This window comes from Medicago sativa, chromosome 6 (assembly GCF_051527215.1).
Source record: "Medicago sativa cultivar Bolivia chromosome 6, Bolivia_mono, whole genome shotgun sequence".
In the NCBI taxonomy this organism is placed as follows: Eukaryota; Viridiplantae; Streptophyta; class Magnoliopsida; order Fabales; family Fabaceae; genus Medicago; species Medicago sativa.
In genome coordinates, this window is record NC_140754.1 from 30,877,717 (window position 1) to 30,903,136 (window position 25,420).

Here is a 25,420-nt window from a genome sequence, read left to right on the forward strand (position 1 = left end):
TAGCCCAAAATTTATCTTAACCTTCATATGTGTTGAGTCGATATTAGGTCTATAGTTCTACTTGTTCTTAAATAGATGTTTCTGGATGTTGTTTAAAAGGTTGTAAAATGTATTGGCTGGCACCATGAACCGATCATAAATTTTAATAAATGAGGTCAATATCATACTAGAAAGAAAGAAAAAAAAAACAAGTTGCTATTTTTGTCAATGTAAATAATTACAACACTTTTTTTATATAAAGTTGCTTCTTTTGGTTTCTTAATCAATGTATTTAGAACCTTTATTTTTGGTTTTATAGTTCATTGTAGTGTTATGAATGGACTAAATATAAACAAAAATGACATATAAGTTGGATTACACTGCATAAATATCTAAATAGTGGTTAAAAATACGACGAGTAAGTGAGGTCAGCTGACCCAACTCCCCCACCTTTGCATTCCATTCTCTAAAAAAAAAAACTTGTCCGGATATACCTTTAATGATGTATGATCAAAAAATTTACTCTGTTTAGTTTAAATTATCTTACTAGATTTTTGGTAATAAAATGATAGAAATATGTTGTGAATTTGAGACTCAAAAACACATCAATAAACTTAAATGGGTGGAGCAAGTATCCATGACAACCAACACAACCACAAACAACAACATATTTAGATTTAATCTAGCAACCAAGTGTAAAATAAATCAAAATCAACTAAAGAACAACAAGACAAAGAGAGTAAGCAATTGAAAGCAACACACCAAGAATTTGTTTACCTAGTTCAGATAGTTTTGATAGCGACAAATTATTAGCTGCAATGTAAATTCATATAGGTTTGATAGCAAATCACTAAAACTCTTGTATTGTTTGCAACTCTTGTAAGTTCAGTAATACACGATCCCTACCAAGCAAATGCTCAATATAAAATCACATTGCAATGGTTATAATAACATCCTAATGTCACATGATATACTTCAAAGTTAACGAAGAAAAACTAAAATGATAACTTTAGCATTCTCTTCAAGTCTAATGTTAGGATCAAACCCTTGTAATTCACCAATTATATTATATGCTTATTCATGTGCATAGATCAGAAAATTATATCCATAGTTCATATTCACATTTCATATTGATTGTATACGTGAATGAACTTCATTGTTATTCATATGATGCAATGGGTGGAAAACATTTTAATGAAAAGATAATACTATATACATAATATTGATCATAGAGGAAAACTTAACATGTTGATTTCCTTTCAACTTTTAGACCAATGGTAACAGATGATACAAAAGAATTTCAATCATTTGGAAGGTACTAGGGCTTTGAAATAACATAATCTAAAAAAAATTCATGACAAAACTAACACCTACAATTTAATCATTATCTTTAATTTCTCATCCTTAATCTTGCCATATAAATATAAACAAAATACAGATCCTAATTAATTTCACAAAAACTTACCCAAAAAAAGAATATTTGGGTAAAGGAAGGAAAACAAAGTGAAGAGAGTTATGCAGTAGTAGTGGGTGTGATTAAGGCATTTTGTAACATGTTAGTGTGCCCAATCAGTTTTACTGTTTATGGGGATGGTTTTCTATCATGCATATTGGCATATGTTAAATATCATGAGTTGTTAAAGAAATTAGAGGAAGTCTGTCAAAAATTATTAAAATACACAAATATGAATTCTACGGAAAAAAAAAAACATTTACGAACATATGTAGGTAAATCATCTCTCTACATGGATCATGTCCAAATATCAGACTATCTTCATCAGAAACACATTATATATTAGAAAATCAGTTCCCTATTTATCTACTGGCCATCCAATATAGTGTTAAGATCACAAAGCAAGAGGATTGAGCACCCGACCACTAAAAACGATAGCTCCAGTAAAATCTTCTCTAATCATAAATAAAAATGGGTGGTCAGCTACAAAGTTTAGTGGAGTTGGAGCACTCCTAGAGCTGCCAAGTTGTATTACAGCTGCACTGGCTGCAGCAGCTTCAGTGCCTTCTTCATTTACTTCAACGAAAGACTTATGGAATATTTTGGAAACATAAAGGTTTTGATCCTCAACAGAGTCAACCATTTTTGTCAGACCTCCGGGCGAGAAAGGTAAAACCATTCCTAGTTGCTGTTAGAACAATCGCTATGTTCTTTGCGCAGCAAAAGTGCTTATGAAGAATAAGCTGTTTTAAGCAAGATGAGAAATAACAAAATTATTGTAAAACTGAAAGAGAGAAAAAACTAATTGAAATTTTTATTGATTCACACACATACTTTTATTTATAACACATGAGTGAGTATATATACAACTAGACATTGTAACAAACTCCTCTAACAAACTAACTACCTTGGTTAACAAGTTAACCACAGTTTGTTACTAGACTCAGCTTCTGAAGACATCAGAAGCTACACATCAGAAGCTATACTTCAGAAGCTAGCTGATGTTCAGAGGCTGCACTTCAGAAGCTGCTGTTCTGAAGCTTCACTTCAGAAACTGAACAACAGTTATTGATTAATATCCTAATAATCCCCCTTAATCATAACTGCTGAATATTAAAAACACCTAATTTCTTCCTCAAGAATTCAAATCTGTCAAGCTTCACTGCTTTTGTAAAACCATCAGCAATTTGCAGTTCTGTGGGGCAGTAGTGCAGCTCAATCATTCCATTAGTCACCTGCTCTCTGATGTAATGGAATCTGGTCTCAATGTGTTTACTCCTGCCATGTGAGATTGGATTCTTAGAAAGACTTATAGCTGATTTGTTATCAATCTTCAGTGTTAAAGGCTTCACCACTTCACACTTTAGTTCCTTCATCATTGAATCCAGCCAAAGTGCTTGACAAGTAGCAAAAGTTCCAGCTATGTACTCTGCTTCACATGATGAAAGTGCAGTGACTGGTTGCTTCTTGGTGCACCATGAAATTGCAGCATCATTGAATTTGAACACATAGTCTAAAGTGCTCCTCCTATCAGTCAGATCCCCACACCAATCACTGTCAGAATATCCAATGAGCTCATTCACCTTGCTTTGAGCTCCACAAGGAAATAACATGCCAAAATCTATGGTGCCCCTTATGTATCTAAGAATCCTCTTTGCAGCTATCAGATGAGATTTCCTTGAATCATGCATGAACCTGCTGATCACACTCACTGAGTAGCATATATCTGGCCTGATGTTGCACAGATACCTCAGAGATCCCACAATTTGTCTGAACATAGTGGAATCCACTTTCTCTTCTTAGTCTTCTCAATCTCTGATGTTGAGCTACCAGTGATAAGTAAATCATCAACATACAGACAGATTATAACAGTTCCTCCATCAGAAAGCTTCTGAACATATACACCAAACTCAACTAAGCACTTTTCAAAGCCTATTTGGGTTGAAACTTGATCAATTTTCTTGTTCCATGCTCTAGGAGCCTGTTTTAATCCATATAGTGCTTTGTGCAGTTTGTACACCATACTTTCTTTCCCAACAATTTCAAAACCTGGTGGTTGTGATACATACATTATCTCTTCCAGTGGCCCATTTAGGAATGCTGACTTTACATCTAAATGGTAGAGTGAGACCACTTATTCTTACACGCAATAGCAGTGACCAATCTCACAATTTCAATTCTGGCGACTGGAGCAAACACTTCATTATAGTCTATGCCTTGCTTTTGAAGAAAACCTCTAGCCGCTAATCTCGCTTTGTGCTTAGAGACTTGTCCATCAGGGTTCAACTTCACTTTGAATACCAATTTGACATCAATTTTCTTTTTCTTGTCTAGCAAGTCAACTAGCTCCAAGGTTTGATTCTTCTTAATTGACTGTAGTTCTTCAACCATAGCTCTTTTCTATACATCAGTCTTCAAAGCTTCTCTGTAATTCACTGGTTCAGTATCTACTAATAATGCAAAGTGAATGAAATCACCATCATCATTCACTTCATTATCAGAGGTTACTTCACAGTCAGTCAATCTGGCAGGTGGGTTTCTGTTCCTTTGAGGTCTTGCTGATACTGTGACTTCCTCTTGATCATCTGCAGTCACTTCATGATCATCTTCACCTTTTGATTCATCACTTGAATTAGGGTATATGTAGCTTTGTTGGATTTCACTGTTGTACTCAGGTTCATTTTCCCATCTCCACTTCTCAGCTTCATTCACTATCGCATCTCTGCTGAAATGAACCTTCTGATTCACAGGATTGTACAGTTTGTATGCGCCAGTAGGATGATACCCTATGAGTATCATAATTTCACTTTTATCTTCTAGCTTTTTGTTTGTTTCTGATGGATTGGAGACTGTATTGCAGCTTTTCATTTCAAACTTATCAAGTAATTCACCAATGTATTTCTTGACATTCAACTTTGGCAGGCCATTCACTAAATCTTTAGAACTCATTTCACTCAAACTTCTAAAGTTTAGGTGCCCATACCTCAAATGCCACAATGCATCAGCATCTTCAATGACAGTTGCAGACATACACATCATCTTGTTGCTTGATATGTTGCATCTATAGGTTCTGTTCTTTGACAAAGTAGATTTTAACACCAAATTCTTCTTTGGATCAAACAGTTTCAATGATTCACCCTCCATTGAAACTGAGAATCCTTTCTCCACTAATTGACCTATGCTCATCAGATTACACTTCATATCTAGGACATAAAACATATCTTCAATTATCACTTTACCACCAAAATTGCTCCTCATCACTATGTTACCACTACCTTCTGATGCAAGCTTCCTGTTGTCAGCCAGTTTGATACTAGTTTTCTTGCTAGCATCAAAGTTGGTTAACCATTCTCTATGAGATGTCATATGAACACCCAGAGTCAAGGTACCACCCTTCACCTTTCATCCTATCTTCACATGTAGCAGCCATTAACAACACTGCATCAGGGTCACTTCCACGATCAATATTGGCTTCTTCTGTATTTTGATCTTTCTTGAACCAGCACTCATCAACAAAATGTCCAAACTTGTCACAATTATAACACTGCACCTTACTTTTATCAAAACCCTTCTTCTTGTTCTGATTTTTCCCAAAACCTCCTCTTTTAGAAGATTCAGTTTTGTTATCAGCTTTGGATTTTGAATTGTTTTCTTGGAATTCCTGTGATTTCCCTCTTTCTTTATTGTTTGTGCTTGAAGGGCTTGCTAAACTGATCTTTCAGAACTTCTATCAATTACCAGCAGTTCATGTGCTTCCAAAGAACTCTGCAATTCTTCAATCTTCAGAGTTTTCACATCCTTTGCTTCTTGGATTGCTACTACTATGAAGTCAAACTTTTGTCTTAAAGATCTTAACACCTTTTCAACTACCATCTGATCAAAGATGTTTTCACCATAATTCTTCATCAAATTCACAATTTCAATCATCTTTGAGAAATAATCACTCACCTTCTGGTCTTCTTCCATCTGCATCATTTCATACTTCCTTTTATATGATTGCATCTTGACCTGTTTCACTTTTTCTCCCCCATTGTGATAATTCTCATGAATATCCCATGCTTCTTTTGATCTTGTTGCTTTGGCTATCTTCTCAAAGTGCTGATTATCAACATTCTGTTGAATGTAGAACAGAGCCTTGCAATCTTTCTCCTTGTTTTCTCTGAATGCAGCTCTCTGCACATCAGTAGTATTTGTAGGAGGTTCTTCAGAACCATTCTCAACAAGATCACTCACATCTTGCGCGCCAAACAACGATCTCATCAATGCGCTCCATCGTTCCCAGTTCTTGCCATCAGGAATCAAAATATTTGATCCAAAACCGTTTGCGTTCATCTTGCTAAATCTCAGAAAACAGAGAAATCAATACACACACCTCACTCTTTGGTTCCCGATGATGATTCCCCTCACTTTCACTCGTGTTTCCCAAGATTCAACCAGGCTCTCGATGCCAACTGTTAGAGCAATCGCTATGTTCTTTGTGCAGCAAAAGTGATTATGAAGAATAAGTTGTTTTAAGCAAGATGAGAAATAACAGAATTATTGTAAAACTAAAAGAGAGCAAAAAACTAATTGAAATTTTTATTGATTCACACACATACTTTTATTTACAACACATGAGTGAGTATATATACAACTAGACGTTGTAACAAACTCCTCTAACAAACTAACTACCTTGGTTAACAAGTTAACCACGGTTTGTTACTAGACTCAGCTTCTGAAGACATCAAAAGCTGCACATCAGAAGCTATACTTAAGAAGCTTTACTTTAGAAGCTAGCTGATGTTCAGAGGATGTACTTCAGAAGCTGTTGTTCAGAAGTTTCACTTCAGAAACTGAACAACAATTATTAATTAATATCCTGATAGTTGCTTCAACATATCATAAGTTTCAATTTCAAATGAAATATTTATCCTTGGGATACTAAAGTCACCTACCTTCACTTTATAAAGAGAAAGCTTGTATTGTTGTAACTCAGATTCGGAAGGCAACTTCTCGAGCAAAGCTGGTAGACCATCTTTTGCATTTGGAAGAAAAAGTACATGGAGAATTGACGCTTATCTTTGCCTTGCTTATAAGGAAGGACAAGAACTTTAAAATCATCAAAAGCTTTAATAAACTGTTTCTTCTGAGTGGTCATAAAGGGAACCTTAATTGAACTTCCATTCAAAAGGTGAAAATCATAGTCTTTTGTTTTCGAAGTATCAAACTTATCATTCCACACTCCTTTGAAGTATAGTGCATTAGCAAAGATGAGTTTGGTTTCACTGTTGACAGACTTTTGAGGAAGAAGTTTTTTAATAAGGCCTTTTGTCTCTTTTTCAGCCCATGAATTCACTTCATTGGTCACTTCAACGACCTTTAAACCATATCACAATTTAAAATCAATTATTCAAATAGATAAGAGTTCTTTTCACAAGTATTGCAATACAAAATTTAAACAAAATCGGCATTTGAATTTTGTAGTGAAAAGAGGGCAGATATAGAAACATACCTTGTTCTTGAAATCAACAGAATACAAAGTTGCTTTATAATGAGTACACACAGTTTCTTTGAAGGAAGGTTGAAGGGGAATGGTTTGTTCAACCCACACACTATTGACAACAGAGAGGCGAGGCCCACCGGCAGGACCAGCGTCTTTGAGAATGACAAAGAGGAGGTGAGAGGCGAAGGAGTTGAGTTGATCAGTGGATTTGGATTGGAGAAAATGGAGAAGCTGATGTTGTGTGGGGCCTTCAGAGCCTGCAGCGATGATACTTACCACAACTTGGAGCGAGAGTGGAGAAAACACAATGTTCTTGTTCTGGTGAGATTCCATATAGAAAAGATGTTTGGCCATGGTGAGGGAAACATTGATTTGGTTGTTGGTGGTTTCAGATCGGAGGAAATCAAGAAGTCGTCGTTGTTGTTGAATGAGATCCTCAGTAGTTGTGTTTGGCTTCATGATTTTTGGAGAATAGATCCATAAACTAACAATGATGTTGAACATAAAGAGGAAGAAAACATATTTGGCAGTCGTGATTGATTTGCGAGAGAAATGCATTCTTCTTGAACGACACAACACACAACAAAGAAGAAGACGACCTAAATTGACCGAATCTAAGGAGCTCGCTGTGTTTATTATAATCAAATTTGTATTTTATTTTTCAATATGATACAGAAAATATCGCCAATTAATTTTTTTATCAATTTTTGTCAACAATATAAAGATGGGAGCTTGTACGGTGCAGTCATGAAACTGACATTTTTGAAAAAGTTAATTTTGATCTTAATGTTCGATTCATTTTTAAATTCATTTTTAAGTTGTTGATTACTGATTAATGATCAATAGTAATTCATCTAGTAATGCTTGCAAAATCTTGGACTTAAAGGTACTATTTTATCGTTGGAATCTTTAACATGCAAACAGAGTTGATGATATTATGTAATAGTCTTAAGTGTTACACTTTGTGGGGTGTTACGCTTAAAACAAGGTAGGATAAAATTAGATTAAGTGTAGTCTTGTTAATATGATGAATTGATGATACTATGATGACTGAACTTTTGATGTCATTGTACAGACAGTGAGATGTTACTCACTACATTTTTGATGTTATAATATTAACTTCACCAGAAAAATCATTCTCATTACTTCACCATAGAATTTTCCTAAAAAGATTTGATGAAAATTATACATCCAAACTCCAAAAAATGGCAAAGGAAGCACTTGAGTGTTTTGAATAGCTAATCCGAGAATGTTAACACTGAGGTCAATGACACCAGGGCCGGACCTTGGGAGCAAGGAGCTCAACCAAGTCGAGCCTTTAAAAACTATGAGCCTAAAGAAAAAATTAAGTATAATATCCACCCTCTGCTTAAATTAAAAAATTACATGTTACTTCTTTTTCTTTCTTCGGTACACGTATGAGTTGTTTTTAGACTCTGAAGGTGAGAAAAAACACAAGAAGGGGGGTTGAATTGTGTTTGGAAAAATTCTTCTTTTCTCCTAAAAACTGAACACACCGATCAGAAGCTAAGTGAAACAGCTTCTGAAGTGGTAATCATAATCTAAATGCAGCGGAATAAAACAAAGAGAGAGAAGAAGAACGACACAAAGCAATTATACTGGTTCCTTCCACAATCCGGAAGTAGTCCAGTCCCCCTTGCACTTCCAAGGAGATTTCACTAAGAGTAATATCTGATTACAATTGCTCAAGCACACAAGCAAGAGACTTCCTTTGCTCAAGCACACAAGCAAGAGACTTCCTTTGCTCAAGAACACAATCGAGAGACTTTCTGCTCAAGCACAACTGCAAGAGTCTTCTAACTAAACAAAATTACACAGAAAATTGTTTAAGGTTGAACACTTGATATACAATCAGAGGTGCTCACAATACAAATCAGATACAGACTCAATGACTTAAGAATTTCTAAGATATGACTTTGAGACACAAAAATTCTAAGTGAATGCAGAACAATTTCAGCATAGGTTTGGCACTTGTAAAAATGTTGAGAGTCTTTCGTTCAGCAATAGCGTTCTTGCATTACCAAATCTCTAAGTCTTCACTCCTTTATATAGAGGTGTGAAAGAGACGTTGTGAAATTGCCAGCACATCAAACAGTCGTTGTTGAAGCTTGATCTTTCACCAATGATCTTTTGCCTGATTTGGTTGTTGTCCTATGAAGAACCAATTTGAAATCCATTCCTTATCCAAAGGAACACCTATGCAGGCGAAACCGTATTCTGGAGCTGTTTTCTTGTCTTGTAGCGTGGACATAAAACAGAGTAGTGGAGAAGCTGGTTGAACAGTTCGTACAATAGTACAGTGTCAACGCTTTCGTCCAAATTGCAAGCACATGCCTTCAAACATCTTTGAAATGACCGTTGCAAAGTTCCACTAATCTTTTGTTGTCCTTTGATGAATTTCGATCCTTGAAACAACTCTTGAATCCTTGGATTTTGCAAATCCAGTTGATCTTCAGCTTTTGGTGAAATGACTTCTGATGAGGCAGCTTCTGATAACACAACTTCTGATGATGCAGCTTCTGATAACTTGGCTTCTGATGATGTGGCGCTTCTGGATCTCTTGTCTTCAGGAGCACTCTTCTTCAGGAGCACTTTACTAACTTCAGGAGCGGCTTTACTTCAGGAGCACTTTTTCTCTTCAGGAGCGAGTTGCCTTCAGGAGCGTCTAAGCTTCAATTTTGTTGATTCCTTTTCTCTTTATTTGCTCATTCAGAACCAATAAATGATGTAACTTTTTAATTATGGTCCTGTACACTTGAACAAATATTAGCTAGTCCAATTTACAATTTGTAATACCTTGTTATCATCAAAACTCTTTAAGGTTCATTGTTAAACACATTTTGTTCCAACAGACTCTAGTTCTACTTTCATAAATTTGATGCTGTCAAACCACTATCAATTTGTATAATTATTTAATCAGTCAATTTGAAAAGTTATTTCATTGAAAGAATCACAACAATAATTTATTTCTCGCATAAACCATTAGTTTCCCCCTTTTCCACGACGTAGGAGTGACATTCCAAACGACACCGTTAAGTAAATTTCACATTCTTTCACTTAATTTTAATTTATTTTGTTTCATGTTTAGAAGTTCATCTGATTCTGATTTTTAATGAAACTTATCTACACAAAAAATATTGATTTTTTATTTTACTGGGGCCTATTTGAAAAAGAGAGTCGAGTCTCCTGTTTCATAGGAACGGCCCTGAATGACGTCATACTGTAAATGATAGGAAAGGTGATATATTTTGGTGATAATAGTGTATTTTAGACGAAAAAATTGATTGATGAATCGTTAAAATAAATTATTTAGATGAGAGAAAATGATTGATTAAGATAGAAATAAAAACAATGTCACCAAAAACCAATGTCATCCAAGTAACATCTGATTCGGAAATGACAAGACTTGGCCGGCAAAAGATCATGTTCTGAACTGGCTCATTGCCCAATCCTAATGCCCCATTTTGCATAGCCCCTTTCAAACGGAACGGAGAATTCGAAGGCCGCCAGATCAGTGACACCGTTTATGAGAACTAATTTCCCCCGTTTTTTTCCCCGAGATAAAATCTTGGAAAATCCAAACACTGTATAACGGTTAAACTATTTTTTTTTATGCAATTTTTTTTCATTGCAAATATTATATGATTATCTCTTTTAATAATTTTTTTTTTGAGAAGTACATTATTATTTTATTTTTTTTCATTACAAAGAGGGTTGAAGGACCGTAAGTACATTATTATTGTTTGAATGGCAGCGTAAGTAAGTATAAGTGTGTGCATATATATATATAAAATAAATGTTGTTCTTTTGTTTAAGGGTGTTCAAAACCGAACCAACCCAAGAAAAACCGCAAACCAAACCAAACCAATCCAAACCAAAACCGCACGAAACCGCATTTGGTTGGGATGAATTCGGATGACTTTTGTACTGAACCGCGCGGTTCGGTTTGGTTTGCGGTTTGCATCTTAGGAACCGAACCAAACCAACCCAAACCGCAAGAATAATGAATATTACTTAAACATGTACTAGCCCCAATTACATAGCCCAAGAATAATCTCTTTTGATTCGATTTTTCCATTGTTTCACCATGAGGTTCGATTCTAATTCCTTTTCATCTTTTTCAATTCATTTTTGGTGATGAATTTGTTCCTCTTTCTTCCCAATAATTTGTTTCATGCTTATGTTTATTCTTAATTTTACCTATTTTGATATAAGTTTTACCTAATATTTTATCATATAAACAACAAAATAAAATGTCCTATGTTTACTTTGTAACAAGTTGTCAATATTAGAGTCAATGTAATCAACCAAACCAAACCAAACCGCATGTTTTATTATCTTGCGGTTTGGATGACTTTTATGCTTAAAACCGAACCAAACCGCACCGCGAACACAGCAATTGATGTGGTTCGTTTGTGTTTGGATTATTTTGAAACAAATGAATTGTCGCATTTTTCGGCAAAAGGTGCTCCTCTAAATCAGTTAATTGATAATTTGAAGCTTCTATTTCTTTGGTGATTGCAAGATAAAAATGAATTTAACATTCAATTTTCATCTCCGGTGGACAATTCCTCTTCCGTGTGTGAGTTATGTTATCCACCCAGTGATTTTGCCCTATCTCCTAGCTAGTTTTCATTGTTCTACGTTTTGTTGGTATTCAATTTTTTTTGCAATAACTTTTAAATCTCCGCCTTCCACTCCTATAGGATTATCTTTAGAGTGTGTTTGAATAAGGTAATTGAGAAATTTTAGAGAATTTGGAATTCTAGGCAATTTAAATGATTCAATCATTTTTGGGCAACTTTTATAATTTTTAATTTTTTTGGGCCAAATATAAAAATTGAAATTTTGGGGTCAATTTGTAAATTTATAAAATTTTGAGGAGTCAAATTATAATTTTTGAAAATTTTGAGGGGTCAATTTGAAATTTATTGGGGTCAAATTGAAAATTTTGGAAAATTTGAGGACCAAAATGCAAAATTTGAAAAATTATAACAATGAACAAATTTGAAATTCTTAGCTTTTAGGTGTCATTTGAAATTCTCTAAATTTGACTTGAACAAAATACTTCATGAATTCTCATAATTTTGAAAATTCTTCAAATTATTATCCAAACAATGGAATTCACGTATTTAAATTTCTCCAAAACATTCGCCCGTCCAAACACACTCGCAATATTTATTTTCTCTAAGACACACAAGATTTATGAATTGTTTGTTTGTCAAAAAAAAATCTACGAATCGTTTGTATTGTTTAGCTTAGTACACATACCTTGTGTGTATATGTAATATCCCGCTTGTTAGTGTCGGAATATTACCAGACGATCGTGCCAGAGGATTAATGTTGTGGAAAGTAAGTGTAATGGAAAATATTTATTATGTGATGTCAGCTTAATACGGATAAAGTATCAGTGACCGATTAAACACGTTTAAGGCAAGGTAATTTGGTAATTGCAAGGGAAAGGATATTTATTTGGTTGACGTACCAAAATATCTCATTTCCAATCTTCTTTCTCTCTCTATGTTTTTGGGAAAGACTTTCCTCTTCCTTCTCTCTAGTCCATCGATCTCTCACTCTTCTCTCCCTACCTCACCAATTCATCAAGCCTTCTTCATCAAGAATCATGATCAAGTTTGGTTCCTCAATCAACCTACAAGAGATTGCTAGCTTGGAGTAAGCTTATCTCCAAATCTTCTTCTCTTTAGAAGAGTTTCAAGGTTAGGGTTTTGGTGAAAGCTTTGAGTTGGAGTATGAACTTAAAGATTGGAAATCTACAAGGGATTATGGTGCTTTAGATTGCAAGAAAACATCAAGATGGAGTGGTTTGAGCAAAGGAAGCAAGTAGATCAAAACTAGGGTTTTGGCTTGCTTGAGCTTGAGGCTTGGAGCTATTACAAGAATTACTAGGTGAGTTCTTAGATAATTTATCCTACCTTTGGGATGTATGATTCTTATGAGAAAACAAGATTATGTTATTTATGAAATTAGGGATTTTAGAACCCTCTTTGTACCATTTATGATCAAAACATGTTAATGATGCCATGTACTTGATTTATAACTGTTTTTATGTGTTCTGGTAGTGCCAGGTACCTTATGATGCTCGGATTTGAGGTTTTGAAGTAAAAATACGTTTTCTGCAGAATTCTGGACTGCTACAGTTTGCCAGGCGAGCTAGAGCTCGCCATGGCGAGCTGGGGATCAGTGCTCTCTGGAGTAGCTCGCCATTTAGCTCGCCATGGCGAAAAATGTCACCTGGCGGAGAAATATTTGGCCAGGCAAAATTGACTGCACAACATGTGTTGCCAATTCGTTTTGTGGCCAGCATGGGCTATCCGAGGCTCGATCTTGCAGTACCTATTTAAACTATGAAACCCATCAATTCCAAGTGCCAAAAGTACAATACCAAACAAGGTTTTAAATAAGGGAAAGACATGGAAAATTGATAACAATGCTTGTTGATAAATGATACGCAAGAGTGATATGTTATGCAACATGTCCGGGTAGATGATGAACTAAGAAAGGGAATGAACGTAAAGCCTCGACTTAGTTTGTCGAGAACTAGAAAGTTAAGCATGAACTTTATATAAGTTAAGACGCGAAGTATATTCTCTTCGCACATGATTAAGAATAATGATGCATGTATGATAAGCCGTGAATTAAAAGCAATCTCTTCACATATGATTATGTATGAACATGAATGTTAAGACTAATACTTAATGAATGAAGTAGGTGGCATGAGAAACGGGATAAGCTCCACAAGGGGGGCCCACAGTCACTGAGTGTAGGTGTCATGTCTTTTGTATTCCTTCCAAGGAAGGATGCAAAAGGTTCCCCAAGGGGAATGGTAGAACCGGTTAAGCCGTAAGGGACCCGCACATCATTGAAGGAGGTATGGGGCTACTCCACTCCGGGCTTTCCGTAAAATGAATCAAGATAATGAATGTTTGTTCAACATTGATATTGTGATTGAAAGAATATTTATGACTATGTATGATATGAATATGTTATGATTTGATGTTAGTTGCAAACAAGTCGTGCACTAGAGTAAGTTATGAATGTTATACCGATGACGATCTAGGTTTCCCTAATCGTCCGGTTTAGGACCGTGTCATGATTATGTATGTTAGTCTTGATGCATATATCATATCTTGAGTTAGCGGTTCTAGGATCCCTTAACCGCCATGACACGTATGATGATAGTAAGACCAATAACAAGTAAGATGAACCTATGACGGGTCTAGCACGCATTACCGTCTAGGAAAGCAAGTCTCCACACACGTATAATCAACCGCCAGGTTGTATTGTAGACACGTGGTGACCGTAGGTTTCCCCTGTGGTTGCCTATAGCCTAGGATTTAGGGGAACTCACTGAGACATTATGTCTCATCCCAATCCTTATTTATTTCAGATAAGCAGGTTGATATGCAAGCATGAAGACGGATGGATATTTCAACAAGTGAGTGTTCGTGTCGCTGCAGGATGAGATGTTTGACGTTGTTGTATGTACGATCGCAAATTGTTGTATAAATATTCATTCGTAACAATTTTATGTTGATAATTTTATGTATCCAGTACTAAAGATGACGTGCATGCTAAACTTCCTAGGTACGTTTAGTATGGGTGTTACATTTGGTATCAGAGCAGGTCGATTCAGATCGTGTCATGGGTCATTAAATTACAACTAAGGTAGTGGGGCCATTGGGTTCCGGGTAAATGTTTTAATTGTCGCTGTTAGTTGAGCCTGATCAACCCAATTTAGCACTTGGCGGTTAGAACGGATGCCTTAGAGCTGAATAGGACCCAGGAGGAACGAAATATGTGACGAAGTTGAACGGAGAAGTGTGAACTCGGAGTACGGAATGGTAAGAAGTTAATCGTGCCAGAAGGTGGCCGGTGAGCTAAGCAGATGAAGTTTAATTCCTCCGGGAACGCAAGGTTATGTTAAGAGTAAGATGAAATGTTTCGGTAGTGACATGTGACGAAAGCTAAGGATTTGAATGTCCAGAATGGTTAAGGTTCTAACACTGGAATGTTAAGTGGACTGGCAGAGAAGCAAGTTAAGTCGTGTTAGTGGACGAAGTAAAGTTTTATGTTAATTGTGTTAACGGTTAAGATATTAATTTCCAATGTGATGTGAATTGTATTGATTGATGTTAGTACTTGCTATGCGAATGTTAAGAATTAATTTATGATGTTTTGGATGAATGGTGTGCATTGGATCATTTAAAGAACAAGATTTTTATGTAAACTGTATTTCCAGGAAAAGCTCAGCTGAAGAAACTCGCCAATAGCAAAATTTTTGCCATGAGCGAAATTACTCCAGAGGATTTAGCTGATAGCGAACCTGGAGCGAAATTTTCAGTTTTTCCGGAAACTGTCATTTCGCCTCTAGGGTCAGTAGTAGCTATTGGGGGGTTGTTTTTACAATCTTTTATGTAACAAATACTCTTTATAACATCAAGTATTGAATGCACATTACATGCTATGATTTCTATAGAAGAAAATGCATGGGCAAATATTAACAGAATCAATCCGGTTTAAGGTAACATTAAAAGTTAACGTGGCAAGAGCTAAAGAGGAACTTGGGTCAAGAGTTTTAAGGTTCCGGATTATGGAATGGATTAAGTGGATGTGAAGGTATGAGATGGATAGTAAAGTGGTAAAGAGTTATGTGAAGTCACAAGATTTCCGGATTTTGGTGAAGCAATGAGTGTCTCACGAATCTATGTTTTGCTTAATTGACTTGCTAAGGCTTGTTGTAATGATGAATTTTAAAGTTTGCCAAATTTTGAAAATAAATACATGCATATGGGTGATTGGAGATGGAGTTCCAGAATTTAAAAAAAAAAAAATTTACAGGTACCGGTCTGTTACGACTCGCGTAGAGTGGGCTAAACTCATTGGAATTAAGATTTGAACAATTGTGTTGTCAACTCATTCCGTGATTTTAGAGTAACGACTAAGGCCCAGATTTACTATGTTTTTATATAAAGAGGGATCGTTAACGCCAATAACCCGTGTGCTAATTTGTAAAGTTTTCTCAAAGAAAGAAATTAATGAGCAAGCAATAGTATGATTACGCAAAACATAATATGTGAGGATACGAAGATGCAATGCTGGATGTTCAAGAAAAGCATGTATGAATATACGACGAAGCTGCTATGGGTATTCGAGATGTACTAGGAAACAAGTTTAAATATGATAAGTATATGTCATGAGGTAAACCCAACCAGTGAGAATGTAAGGTCTATCCCCAAGTAAAGTAATATGGTAATGCGACAAGTCTATCATGAGATTCAATCTTACAAGGTAATGAGAAGTGCAAGTTTATGGCATTGGTTGCCACATGAAAGGTCTTGACAAGAGTTCAAGAAGATGATGCTCATATGGGAAAAAGAATGTAAAGTTTCACTCATCTCAATGGATTAGAGTATTGATTAAAGCCAACTGGAGGGAATCAGAGTGGCGCAACAGAGGTTAATAGATAAAGTTATTGACAGTAACCATGAAACACGGAGTTTGATAGTAAGAGCCTTCGTGAGAAGCAATATGGGACAAGCGAGAAGTTCTCGAAATGTTAAGTAAGCAAAGAGACTTATACAGTTAGTGATGGATATGGTAAAGGTATAAGTATGTGTGTTCACCTAAGTAAGATAGGAAAGGCTAGAGTCACAACAAATGAAGAGTATGTGCTATGATAAGAGAAATACATATCAGAGACGAAAGGTTCCTTCTTGTGACCTAAAGTTATGATCGAACTATTAAGTGTGGTAACTAGTGTTCGAAGAAAGTGCCATACTGGAGAAGGTAACAACATTCGAACGTACCCGAAGATGATGTTCTGAAGATTTAAGTCCAGTGTTTTTGATAAAGGAACGAGACATTATCATGAGAGAAAAGGATCCTATATGAAATGTGTTATGTAGAAAAGAGTATCTGGGATATGTATGTAAGTTAAAGAAAGAATAGGGAAGAATTCACTTTTGAAGTTCAAGAATTTTATCATGAAAGGAGACATGATCCTTGAGTTATGCACGAAGAAGTACATACCCTCTTATGTCCAACTTGTTAAGTGATCGCGATACTTGCTATGGTAATTTCGAACCATGATTTTTATAACTTTCAAAGTTAAAATGGGTAGTAAGGGACTTTGGAACGATGTTTATTTTAAAAACATGGTTTCGTAATATTCTTTTAAAATTTATGCATTTATTCGTTCCAAGGACCCGAATACCAATGTTTACAAATTTCTTAAAGCAATATGTTAGAACAAGTATCGTTATTATTTAACAAAAAGCGACACTTGAAAGTATGCGAATGCTATGGAGAGTAAGATGTGTTGAAGTGAACAACAAAGTTTTTCGAAGGGTCATATGAGACGCACGAGTTTATGTTGAGAGTATTCAAATGCAAGCAACCTAAGTCGGAATTTTTAAGAGCATGTAAGCTACAAAATGGGTTGATAATGTCAGAGGTATCGGCGTAAATAATTTCGCTTCTCCACGACAAGTTATATGAGTTACCCATGAATTCGGGTGCAATGAGGATGGTAATGAGATCAAAAGATTTCTTAAGACTCTGGAAAGAGATAAGAGATTCGTAGAATCGATAACATAAGTAATGTAATGAGAGGCATGTGTCTCAAGGTACAATAAGGAAGAATATGTACGAACTATGTGTATGCATGATAAGATGATTTAGATGTTGTCGAGCACTAGAGGTAAAACCTGGAATCCGTTAGGACCCCAGTTAAAAGCCAAATCATGAGTGTATCAGTTAATGATGGGCTATTTATATGAATGGTTTATGCTAAGCAGACAAGATACGGATCTAAGATCGCTAGTCCACATGTGACAAGGATAAGTTATGGTCATGATGTTTTAAGTTAAGCCAAGACTATGAAAGAATAAATTCCGACAATTGGAGGATTATCTCGAGATGTTATGCTTTGAACTTGGTAAATCTTAAGTGATATCTAAATTTCGAGGACGATTTTTTTTTTAAGGGGGGTAGAGTGTAATAACCCGCTTATCAGTGTCAGAATATTACCAGACGATCATGCCAGAGGATTAATGTTGTGGAAAGTAAGTGTAATGGAAAATATTTATTACTGTCTAGGAAAGCAAGTCTCCACACACGTATAATCAACCGCCAGGTTGTATTGTAGACACGTGGTGACCGTAGGTTTCCCCCGTGGTTGCCTATATCCTAGGATTTAAGGGAACTCACTGAGACATTATGTCTCATCCCAATCCTTATTTGTATCAGATAAGCAGGTTGATATGCAAGCATGAAGACGGATGGATATTTCAACAAGTGAGCGTTCGTGTCGCTGTAGGATGATATGGATATCAAGGGTGTACTTTTGTATGTTTGGATGAGATGTTTGACGTTGTTATATGTACGAACACAAATTGTTGTATAAATATTCATTCGTAACAATTTTATGTTGATAATTTTATGTATCTAGTACTAAAGATGACACGCATGCTAAACTTCCTAGGTATGTTTAGTATGGGTGTTACAGTATCTGGCATGTATAAATAAACTTCTCATGATGGTCAACTTTTATTGTTAACTTCATTACACTTAGCTAGTTTTTGAATGAATCAATGTTTCGTCAGTGAAGTGTTGCTTTGAATTCTTTTTCACCATTACTCAATATTCAAAATGAGTTTCAGTCTCACACCAAAAAAAGCATAACCCATTTTCCACTGCATTTTATATTATCCTTTTACAATGTTCAAAATGCTGATAAAACAAGGACTTGATTAGATCTCCCCTAAATGAAAGTTGGACTTCAGACTTGTTTATCATTAAAGACCAATTGGTCACAAAGATCACCATAAGTTTTTAATTAATTAACCTAAGGGGGTGTTTGTTTGGGAGATAAAAAGTAAGTTCCTGGGAGTAAGGGAGTTAGAAAATATATTCCTTTATTTGGTAGAAGGAAACAAAATAATATTCCCATGAATAAATAATTCATAAGATTCTTATTAACCCATGTACTCCCTGTTTTTAGTCCCGAGGGTAAGGGGCTGGAAACTTCTATTCTTGGGTATGAAATCTCCACGTTCACGATGATAACCCACCCATACCCCTATTTTATCCGCACTTCTTCCCTCCAAATTTTCCCACGTTCTCCAAATTAATAGAAACCCACATATATAAATCCCTATTTACGCTCTCTTTTTTCTCATCTGGATCCAGATCCATCCATAACAGGTTTGTGATTTCTATTTTTTTTCTTTATATGAAAAAATTCTCTATATTTATTCTTCTATTGTTTTTTACTCATTTAGTTGGAACCTATACAATTTAAAGATAGCAAGATTAAGTCTACATCCATAACAGGTTTGTGTTTTGTGGGATGCTTATTTTAGAGGGAGTATTAGGTGTTGTGCTTATGGTATAGATTCTAGCTGAGATAATAATTTCATCCAAACTATGATGTATTATGTTTTACTCATTTATCTAGAGCGCACTATTGAATTGACTTATAATTGTTTAAAAAAAATGTATGATACACTGTAAAGATATTATTAGGAAATAAATAAGGCTTAATTACACTTTTGGTCCTCCCGTTTGGACCAACTCACGAAAATGGTCCCACCTTTTTTAAATCGAACAAAATCGTCCTTAAACTATATGTTTTTTTTGCAGTTTTAGTCCTGTCTCCCTATTTCCAACTCCAGAAATGACATTTTTAGTCCAACCACCTATGCTCAACCATGAAATAAACAAGGAATAAAACATATGGTACAAGGAATCTACTTTATTCAGCACACTAGCCTAATTTCCGAGACATGTTACATACCTAAAACATGTCTTAGAAATTAGGGTTTTTCTTGGGCTGTGTACTGAACAAAGTAGATTCCTTGCACCCACATGATTTATTCCTTGTTTATTTCATGGTTGAGCATAGGTGGTTGGACTAAAACTGTCATTTATGTGCGTTTCTGGAGTTGGAAATAGGGAAATTGGACTAAAACTGCAAAAAAACATATAGTTTAGGACCATTTTCGTGAGTTGGTCAAAATACGAGGACCAAAAGTGTAATTAATCCAATAAATAATTTATTTTTTGATCGTGGCTCATTTGATGGAAGCATGTGAAAGGAAGAAAAAGATTATAACAATATCGATCATGCATTTGGAGATGATGAATTTATTTACTTTGATGACAATGATGTTATGGTACTTTGCTTTAAGTAAGCGTTTAGCGAAAAAGGACATGGAATTGGTATGAATGGAGTTTAGTAAGAGAAGTGCATTTTCAAAGAATTATTTACAGAAGTGATGTGGCTTGTATTGAGAATACGAGAATGGATAGGCCCGCTTTCCATAAATTGTATGAGATGTTGAAAGGTAATGATGGACTAGTTCCTACTCGACATATGTGTGTTGAGGAGTTAGTGGCCATGTTTTAACGCACATTTGCTCGCCTTGTTAATAATAGAATGATTAGAAGGCAATTTGTTATGTCTTGTGAAACGATTAGCAGGCAATTGATGAATGTGTTACTAGCTCTAGTGAATTGTCACAAGGTGATGTTAAAACAACACCAACTGATTGTAGAGAACAATACCGATGAAAGATGGAAATACTTAAAGGTAGAAGACCAAAGCCCGTTATTTATATTTTTCCAATTAGTATGAGTTTTAATATTCAATTTAAAGTAGTAACATTCGTCATTATACCATTATATAGAATTGTTTAGGAGATCTTGATGGCACTTACATAAAGGTCAATGTGCCTGAAGCTAATAAAAGTAGATTCATAACAAGAAAGGGTGAGATAGATACAAACGTGTTAGGTGTATGCTCACCAGATATGCAATTTGTATGTGTTGCCTAGGTGGGAAGGTTTGGCGGCTGATTCTAGAGTCATCTGAGATGTTATTTCTCGACCAAATGGGTTAAGGGCTCCTCAGAACACAACATAAATTCATGTTAATATAGAACATGTCTCACATATTTAATGGAATAATAATAATTTTATTTGTGATAGGGTATTATTATTTATGTGATGGTGACTATATGAGTGGAGAAGGTTTTCTTACTCCTTATAGAGGTCAGAGGTATTACCTCAGTGAGTGGAGGAATGACTTACAACAGGCTACACCTACGGAGTTTTTCAATATGAAACATTCATCAGCTAGAATGTAATAGAAAGGTGTTTTAGACCATTGAAAGGGCATTGAGCTATATTGAGAGAGAAGTCTTTCTATCATCAATTATAAACCATTTGTTGTCTTCTACATAATCATATTTGGTAAGAAATGGCACCAGATCCTTTGGAAAGGGATTTAGAAGATGTTGAGTCCTCTAACGAGTTCATGTGCGGTGACATGATAACGGTGGTGGAGCCAAGTAACGCATGGAATTAGTGGATATATAATTTAGCATGGGAAAACTTTAATAGATGGAGAGGGGAAACCATAAATAAATTTCATGTTTGTTATTTGTTATTTTTATTTTTGTATGTTGTTTTTCATCTTTTTTTTTTTTATAGGAATTTTTTCATCTTATTTGTATTATTGAATATGAACTAAAAGTTTGTATTATTGAATGTGAACTAAAAGTTTCATCAAAAAAATTTATATGTTCATTGTGTCTAAAACATTTTCTTTCTTTGCATTCGTAAGCATCAAATAATTGATATTGCTTGCATTCTTCATATCATATACGTATAATGGAAGGTTGAATGTTGGGTTATGTTGGGACTTAGTTTAAATATAGTGGAAGTTTTTGTTTCACCCTTATCACGTTGTGTACTTACGTCATGTGTTAGACAATTTGGAGAGAGTATTATTTGGTTGCTTCAGATGCTGTTTCTCCATAAGTCCCCTCTATGACATGCTTGGAGAAGGTTTTGTAGAAAAATAAATTTTCAGAATGTAACTAACGGGAATGAGAGGTTCCTATCTCTAGTGAAATATTTTTTTTTTTTTAAAATTCATTTCATCCGACTTCACCTCAAAAATAATTTTAAAATACATTATCATTAAGAAATGCGTTAATAAATGTAATTATATATAGTTGTTACGTGTTGAATTTGTTAATCTATATAATCATATGTAGTTTTTTAGGAATAAATATATACATATATGTGTGTGCGCGTGCACGCGCGCACTTGGTTTAGATAAGAGTTTACAACGTGTGCGCGCGCACGTGCATGCGCACATGCACGTGTGTTGTATATGTAATATATATGGGTCATAAACACTATGCTTTCTCCCAATAATTTATAACCACTACTACAAAAATGACATTTCACATCAGTGGAAATCGACTTTTCACATCGGGTCCCAACCGATGTCACTAAAGGTGATGTTGTATGTCCGTAACATTTCCCATCAGGTACGGAACTGTTGGGATAAGTCGTTACCCACATCGGCTTGTAATCCAACTGATGTGAAATCGCTTTTTTTAGTGCAGGGGAAATATGCATATTTAAAAATATTTCATATCACCATAAATAAATAAATAAATAACTGATTTCACATCGGTGTTAATAATAGCACTTCGGGGAAATATGCATATTTAAAAATAAGTCTTGTGAAGTAGTATTAATTATAGTTATATTCCGGTCCGTCAACTTTTGGTTGGTGACAACGAAGTTCTGAAATTCTTCCATCAATAACCTTATTTATGACCTTCTCAACTTGTTTATAATCATAGGTGTTTGTTGTATTTGGTCTTTGATAGATAATTGGCAAGTGTACCAACGTCTATCGAAGTAGTAAAAATATCGATCCACGAGGACTGTATTTAACTTCAACTTAACAAGTTCGTTATTCGTTAGGATGTGTAAAGTTTATATTGGTTGCCCTAGGCAGTTGGTAATTGGTTGTAACAAACAATAAAGTAAATTGCGACAGAAATTATATTGAGATGAATGATTAAGCCTTTGAATCCGCTATTGCTCTATATGAGATAATTGTCCTCTCTCTACTTCTCTAGTATTAATCTTTCTTTACGACAAGTTAACAAAATAGTGTTGATCACTCTCGCGCATCAACACCCATTCCTAAGCTAGAATCGCCTACTCTATCCCGAGTCTACGTGGCAGCAATAACTTAGGAAGCAATATGGAACGTTATCTTATGTGTCATAACCCTCAATTTCCCATCTCTGGGCTCCTAATGTTGAGTTAAACAGATTTACTAGATCAAGATCAAAAGCCAGGGTTAGTGGTCATTCAATTCCTAAGATCATTTCATATACATAATTGAAGTAGTTATGGTTAGTGGTCCTACAACAATCACTTTAGAAAAGCAATGGACACAAGTAAAAATGAATAAAGACTGATTAATATTGATGATAGAGAGAGTACAACTACTGATTCATATATTACAATAGGTTCATCATGGCTCAATCAAACTATAGTTTAGCTACTCATAACTAAACTATCATAAGCATAAATGATAGAAGCATACATAATTTCTTACCAACTTGAGAGTTGGTATGACTCTAAGAGCTTGCTCCTTCGTTTCCTTCTTCCTCTATGCTTAAAAGCCCATAAAACTTCTGTCCCTCAAAAACTCCCCCAAGCTTTCTCTTTATAGTCAATAACATGTGGCCAGCAGAACGCACCATCGTGCCACGATGACTCCTCATCGTGGCACGTTTAGACAGCTTTTGCACGCTTGTCAGCAGATCGATCGCACTAACAGTCAGTCAGAGCACACCATCGTGGCACGTTGCAGATGCTTCGTGCCACGATATTTCCAGTGAGGAAAACTTTGCTCAATGCTCGTTCATCGTGGCGCGATGCTCGAAATCGTGGCACGTTGTTTCCTTGATCGTGGCACGAGCCATATAATCGTGGCACGAGACTTCATTCTTGTAGGAAAATTGCATCTTTTTAACTTCTTCTCCTTTAAAGCCCTTGTTCTTGGTTTAGTATGATTTCGCCATGAATTATATGTAGTTGTCTCTCTTTATGTTATAAAAACAATACAAATAACAACTAAAAACATGCAATGACAGACAGTCATCACAACCCCAAACTTAAATCATTCCTTGTCCTCAAGGAATCAAACTTTGCAAATGGAAAAATCGCAGTAAGTTAACAGTTACCAGCCAATGATATATTCAACAGTTCACTTCCTTCCGGTGTAATGATGTACCGGATGCCTATCTCTTACCTCCAAAGTCACAACTCCACGCATATGTTTGAATAGGGTCACTCAATCATCATGCAGGTCTGCCGTATTACCATAGGCTTGAAAAATTTCTAAACTGTCAATCAAAGTCAGAGTTAAGTACACACTTCTAAGGACTTCCAAGGTTAAAACGGGGCTTAGGTTCAAGGTGGATATATATGGAAAGTAGTGTAAAAGAACAATGAAGTTAAGCTCAAACTACTTTGGATAATTTCAGATTAGACACAATTCTACCTTTGAACCTTTAAGAGAAAGACTAGAGAAACTTTTCTTATTTACGAGACATATAAGCATTGTTGGTCTCGCACACAATTTTCTTTTCATCTCAACTTGATCTTTTTAATTTTTCTGCACAATTACAAGTGCTTTTCATGATATGATATGTATACTTTTAACAATTTCTGCTTGGTTCTCTAGTACCCCACCCCAAACTTAGAAAGTTGCTAATTCCAAAAGCAACCCCAAACTTGAACATTTCATACAACCTAGATAGCTTAACTTCAATTTAAAATGGGACAAGGCTTTCTAGGGTTGTAATTTGTTTCGTCACCGAACAAGTGGTCTAAACCTAATGGCTCAATTTGGCTGTACAAAGGATTCATGCCAGTTAAAACAAGGTAGGCTCAAAAAGGCTCAAGTTACAAATCAATTTGCCTAGTGTGTACATAACAAAACCAATCAACAAATAAAGAAATATCGCAAGTTCTAGAAACAACAGTTGCATGGAACACTCATTATTTGTAAAATTGGAAAAAAAATTTAGGCTATGACCTTACAAGATGAGTTATCTGGGAGTTGTGGTCAATTTCTTCCTTTGCCGTACACTTCCCTTTGTATCCCTTTGGCATCATCCTCCTTTGAACTTCTTGATATATCATTGGCATTTGACTGTTATGAGACTGATAGGCTTTCATAAACAAACAGATTCATTAATAACAAACAAAGGAAAATAATTCATAAGGGAAATTGAAACTAAAATCAAACCACACAAAGTAAACAAGAATTACAACAAAATCAGAAAATGCAACAAACTGATGGGTTGCCTCCCATATAGCGCTTGTTTTCTGTCATTAGCTTGACAAATGATAACCCCTAAAGATCTTGTAACACAAATCCCGCTCTATCTTTTGGGAGGTCATCGCCAAGGTAAGGTTTTAATCTTTGAGCATTTACTTTGAAAGTTATTTGTTCTCCAGGTGTGCTCAAATCCACGGCCCCGTAAGGTGAGATACTTACAACAACAAACGGTCCGGACCACTTGGATTTTAACTTCCCTGGAAATATCCTCAACCTGGAATTAAACAGCAATACAAGTT

At 35.4% G+C, this 25,420-nt stretch overlaps 3 pseudogenes; 1 reads left to right on the forward strand and 2 right to left on the reverse strand.

Annotated features, from left to right (window-relative positions):
- Nucleotides 1–1,734: 1,734 nt before the first annotated feature.
- Nucleotides 1,735–7,373, reverse strand: LOC146914486 (serpin-ZX-like; annotated as a pseudogene).
- On the reverse strand, nt 2,480–3,210 carry LOC146914487 (secreted RxLR effector protein 161 pseudogene; annotated as a pseudogene).
- Nucleotides 7,374–20,030: 12,657 nt separating the features above from the next.
- On the forward strand, nt 20,031–25,020 carry LOC146914488 (uncharacterized; annotated as a pseudogene).
- Nucleotides 25,021–25,420: the final 400 nt, after the last annotated feature.